This window comes from Apodemus sylvaticus, chromosome 4 (assembly GCF_947179515.1).
Source record: "Apodemus sylvaticus chromosome 4, mApoSyl1.1, whole genome shotgun sequence".
In the NCBI taxonomy this organism is placed as follows: domain Eukaryota; kingdom Metazoa; phylum Chordata; class Mammalia; order Rodentia; family Muridae; genus Apodemus; species Apodemus sylvaticus.
In genome coordinates, this window is record NC_067475.1 from 122313691 (window position 1) to 122319598 (window position 5908).

General features: G+C 35.1%; 1 non-coding gene across 1 annotated transcript; it reads right to left on the minus strand.

The window, feature by feature from the left end:
• Positions 1–354: 354 nt before the first annotated feature.
• LOC127683944 (small nucleolar RNA SNORA17) lies at positions 355–482 on the minus strand. The gene has a single exon (XR_007977712.1). It is a non-coding gene; the product is annotated as a small nucleolar RNA SNORA17 (small nucleolar RNA).
• Between the last annotated feature and the right edge of the window lie 5426 nt (positions 483–5908).

Here is a 5908-nt window from a genome sequence, read left to right on the forward strand (position 1 = left end):
CTGGTATACTTGCAACTCACACAACCAGGGTCAGCTTTGCTGTGCATCCTGGGCAATGTATGTATGCCACTCTCCTGAGTACTTCAGTTTGCTAGGAGCAGGGTCAGCTCTCCTGTGCTTACAAACCCAGGTCAACTTCTCCCATGATGCCCAGGAGAGAGGTGAGGCATTTTTTCACAGTCTCAAACAACGTATTCCTGGAAGGTAGCCCAGACCAGGAACATTTGCTTGGCTTTAGGTGGCAACAGACCTCTACTGCTGCCGGGCCCTGGGTGCAAATGTGGTCCCTAGTTAACAGTGTTGGAATCCTCTATTACACACATCAGGCTGTTCCTCACTACCCTTGAGTCTTGTTTTGACTCTCTTCATTATGTCTGCATCCTTCTCAGAACACTGAGATTAAAAATAGCCTGTCTCCTTTCTGCCTCCTACTGATGCACAGGTGACACAGCCGCCACACCTGCAATATCTCAATGCACAGGATGTTATTATATTCTTGATATGCACTTGCCTAAATAAAATGAAAATTCATAACACAAAAATATGACCATTATTAATACATCTTGGAGAGATAAAAGCAGTGCAAGGCACCCTTGATCATTTTCCTGACCACTTATTAGAAGTGTCTCTATACTGTCATTAACGGAGATTCTCCTTCAAGGTTTCTGTGTCCTTGTCAAGTAATTGCCTCAGAAGCAGATCAATGAGAATCTATAAAGGAATTAGGATCAAACTGAGTTTAAATACCCTTTTCTAAGTAGAAAGGCCCTTTGCACATCAGCATACAACAATTAATATACATTTATGCTTGCCACCATCCCTGATTCCTGTCTGCTAGGCAAAGGATATACAAAGAAGCAAGATACTTTACAGAAATGCAACACATTCACAATACTTTTCTAATGTGCTATTTGAGAATCAGAAATTCCTCCAAAGCTTTACCTGGTGAAGATTAAATTTTTTTTATGGTTAACATGCCTAAAGAAATGTTCCACATGGTAGGAGGGAATTAATTAAAGCAAGAAGCATTTCATTTAGTTACTCTCATCTGTGGCCATGGTGAAAGTTTAGAATTTCTAAAACCACTATAACTGCTTATCATATATGTATTTAAACATATTCAGGATTAGCTGTCAATGTATTCAGTTCAATATTACACTGTAAAAATAATTGAGAATGTAAAATGGGAAGAGAGAACATAAAGGTTTACTATTGCTATTCTAGGTGAGTTTATGATATATCATGGGTAGTCTATAATATTCTCCTGGTAACAAAATGTAATTAAAATGAAGAGTAGATTTTCTCTATCAACTATTCATTTTAATTACATTTTCTAAAATCTACTATTAGTTTTAATTGCCCCTTTTTTTTACTAGTGTAATTTTATCGACTACCATAAGCCATCAACCAAAGAGCAAACATGGGGTGGTCTGTCACCCCTGGCACGTGTGTAGCAGAAGACTGCCTTCACTAGCCTCAGTGGAAAAGGGTGTGCCTAATTCTGTAGATACTTGATGCCCCACGGTAGAGGGATGCAAGGGTGGGTGGGTGGTTTAGAGGGATGGTATGTGGAGAAAGACCCTCTCAGCATCAATGGGAGGAGAATGGGATGAAGAATTCTTGATGGGAGAACCTGGAAAGTGGAAAACATTTGGAATGTAAATAAATAAAATAAAATAATTTAAATAAAAAACAAATAAATAATAGAAACTATTAAAGTCTGTGTTATGACAATTGAGTAAAATTAATAACTTAATAATTAATGTGATTTGATTTTCCTTTTATGCTTACTTGACCTAGTTTTAGAATGTTAAAAATTAAGTACAGTATATTTGGTTATTTTTTGGGTTGATTAAAATAAATTCACAGTACTGAATAATTGGAAACAGCGGTATCTGGAATTAAAAGCTGTCCTTTAATACCTAGTTATTTTAGGCAAATGCAGGGTGATAGGAGTTGTTGCCTCAAAAATACAATAACTAAAATATCAATCTTTCCTTTCTTTTTATGTTTCACATTTTTAAAAGTTTTCTACATATTACCATAAGCTTTGAAATATTATATGATTTCAAATGAGTGTCATCAAACAACTGGCACACATCCACAATGAAGGGAAATTATTTGGTAAAGTAGCTTCAATATAGCCACATTAACTCTTCACAGGACAGACATTTCAAGAAACTAACAAATATTGGGAAATGAGTTACATATTTAAATGGCAACAAATTGTCGAGTTAACTTTTCCAATGACTTGATTAATCTCATTATAAGCCTAGGTTTAAACATGTTAGAAGTTGTTCTAAAGTGTCAAAATGTCATTTGAAGAAAAGGTAATGCATTAGAACTAGGACTGTACTGTGGTAGTTCTTGTTGAACGCTCAGTGTTTCTGATTTGCACTCACATTGCATTGAATTTTCCTTTGTGGTGATTTGATCTTGACATTGTTCTTCCATTCTATGTTTCTTTACTTCCATTTTTCATTTTCTTACTTTATCACTAAAGAAAATAAAATTTATTATGGATGAATTAATAAAGCATCAAAGAATAGGACAGAATCTGAGACAAAAGTGCCCCTTTACTACACCTTCCTCTCAATAGTTCCCACTAATAAAATCCTCTGTCAAAAATAAATAAGTGTTCATTTTCCCAGCATTTGACTTGCTTGTTGGAGTACAGTATTCTCTTTAGGAACATATAATCAAGCTAGGTGCTTTTTGGAAGCAATTCTTTTTTTTTTTATTATTATTCTTTTTTTCTTAGATTTTTTTTTTAATTTACATTTCAAATGTTATCTCCTTTCCTGGTTTCCCCTCCAAAAACACCCTATCCAGTCCCCCCTTGCCCTGCTTTTATGAGGGTGTTCTGCCACCCATGAACTCACTCCCACTTCCCCTTCCTGGCATTTCCCTACACTGGGGCATCCAGCCTTCACAGGACCAAGGGCCTCTCCTCCCATTGATGTCCAACAAGACCATCCCATGGGTCTAGCCACATATGTAGAAAAAGGATGATCTTGTGTACTCTTTTGTTGGTGGTATAGTCCTTGGGAGTTCTGAGGGCTCTGGTTGGTTGATACTGTTTTTCTTCCTATGGGGTTGCAAGCCTCTTCAGCTCCTTTAGTCCTTTCTCTAACTCCTTCTTGGGGACCTCCTGCACAGTCCAATGGTTGGTTGTGAGGATCTGCCTCTGTATTGGTCAGATTCTGGCAGAGCCTCTCAGGAGACAGCTATATCAGACCCCTGTCAGCAAGCACTTCTTGACATTCACAGTAGTGTCTGGGTTTGGTGACTGAATATGGGATGGATGCCAGGTGGGGCAGTCTCTGGATGGCCTTTTCTTCAGTCTCTGTTCCACACTTTGTCTTTGAAATCTCCTAACGTGGATAATTTTCTTCCTTCTAAGAAGAACCGAAGCACCCACACTTTTGTCTTCCTTCTTCTTGAGCTTCATGTAGTCAGCATATTTTATCTAGGGTTTTCCCGAGATTTTGGGCTAATATCCACTTACCAGTGAGTGCATACCATGTGTCTTGTTTTGTGATTGTGTTACCTCACTCAGGATGACATTTTCTACTTCCATTCATTTGCCTAAGAATTTCATGAAGTCATAGTTTTTAATAGCTGAGTAGTGCTTCATTTTGTAAATATACCACATTTGCTGTATCAATTCCTTTGTTGAAGGGCATCTGGGTTCTTTTCAGCTTTTGGCTATTATAAATATGGCTGCTACAAACATAGATGAGCATGTGTCCTTATTATATTTTGCAGCCTCTTTTGGGTATATGTTCAGAAGTGATATAGCTGGGTCCCCAGTTAATACTATGTTCAATTTTCTGAGGAACTGCTAGACTGATTTCCAGAGTATTTGCACCAGTTTGCAATCCCACCAAAAAAGGAGAAGTGTTCCTCTTTCTCCAAATCCTTGCCAGAATCTGCAGTCAACTGAGTTTTTAATCTTTGCTTTTTTGACTGGTGTGAGGTGGAATCTCAGGGTTGTTTTGATTTGCATGTCCCTGATGACTACAGATGCTAAACATTTCTTTAGATGCTTCAGAGGCATTCGGTATTCCTCAGGTGAGAATTCTTTATTTGTAAATACTGTGGATTATGATCAGTTATCAGATGTACATTTATGAACACTTAACATTTCTGTACATCCTGTTCACTTTGTTGATTTCATCTTTTCTGGGTACTCTTCTTTTCAAAAATTCGAATGGTCCTTTTCCATGAGATCAAATAGATTTTTTTCTAATATTATACTAGAGCATTTTATTCATATTTTCTGTATTACTTTCATAGTTTGAAGTTTGAAGTTTAAACCTTTTTCCTATTTTCAACTGACTTTTATATTTAGAATGTTATAAAAAAACAAACTTCTGACCTCTAAAATTACTTTACTGTTTATGACATTTTCTTCAATACTTTCCCATAGGTTGTATCTTATCATGACTCATAGATTTGTTTTGTTTTTCACCTGAGCAACACTCTTATGTTTGTTTTACAACTTTTGAGATCTCAGGGATCCCAGGAATATCAGTGTTTCAGTCTGCTAAATGGTCATCAATATTTAAAATAAAATTTTCTGTTTCAAGTGTTTTTCTTGACAAGGTTATAAATTGTCCAAAGATATACACAACTCACAAGAAAGAATTATATATAGACACAATGTAGGTAATTTGTTTATAATTCAAATTAATGAATGACTCACTAGAAAATAATGTCTGTGCTATTCAAGATTTTTTTATACTAACTGAATAACATATTACCTATTAATATGAATTAATGAAATAACTGTCTTAGTTAAGAGTTTGTTTTAGTAGAAACTATTGTTCAACATTAACTATCAGAACTCCCTACCTATGAAAGGCCTATTCTTAAACAGGAGCATTATGACACACACAGATGAGGAAAATGTATAAAGTACGATTGTGTTGGAAAGATTTGGCTTTTCTGATGTGAATGAAGATGCAAATAATGGAAGGTGGTAGACATATGATCTCATTCACAAATCAGTTTTTATTCTCTTTACTTACTGAAGTAAGCAAACAAACCAAAGACCAAATAAACTGGGGTTTATATGGGCATAGTATGATAATATGTTAGATAGTTATTTCTTAATGTTCTGTTAATTATTAGTTTCATGTGTTTAGATATGAGTATACATGTTGTATGTTGAACATATTGTTCACCATGCACTTCTCCTGTCTCTATTGTCATGTCTTCATTATCCTTTTAGTCATTTTTGCCTTTATCTCTTCTGTAATTTCATACTATATGCGTGCAATATTAATTTGTATCAACTTCACACTAGCTATTTTGAGAATTGATAGAGGATGTTTATTTGAAAATTTTTAGTCACCTTTTAATACAAAGAGATCCTTACTATGATCTAAGTACATAAATATAAGCATTACTAAGTAATAGTTGTTATAATAAGTTTTGAGTAATGAACACTTGTACAAAAAAAGAGAATTATTTGAAGAGTTTTATCAGCTTATTTAGGAGATTATGAAATTAAATTATTTGTCTATCACCTCTCTTGCTCTTCTCTTGGCAATTGTTTTAAATTTCAAGTATGTAACTTTCTTTTTATTTATTTATTTTATTTAATTATATATTTTTATTTTCTATATTCTTTGTTTACATTCCAAATAATTTCCCCTTTCCCAGTTTCCCCCTCCCCATATGTCCCATAAACCTTCTTCTCTCCCCTCATTCAACAATCACCTCTCTCCCTTTTCTCTGTCCTGATATTCCCCTCCAATGCTAGATCAAACTTTTCCAGGTATGTAACTTTCATAGGCTGAATTTGTTTTTAATTTTATGACTTGAGAATTTCATGAATGAAAACAATGCCTTTTGAGAATGTCGAACTCTCACATCCCCTCCAACTTCTCTTGAGCCCTCA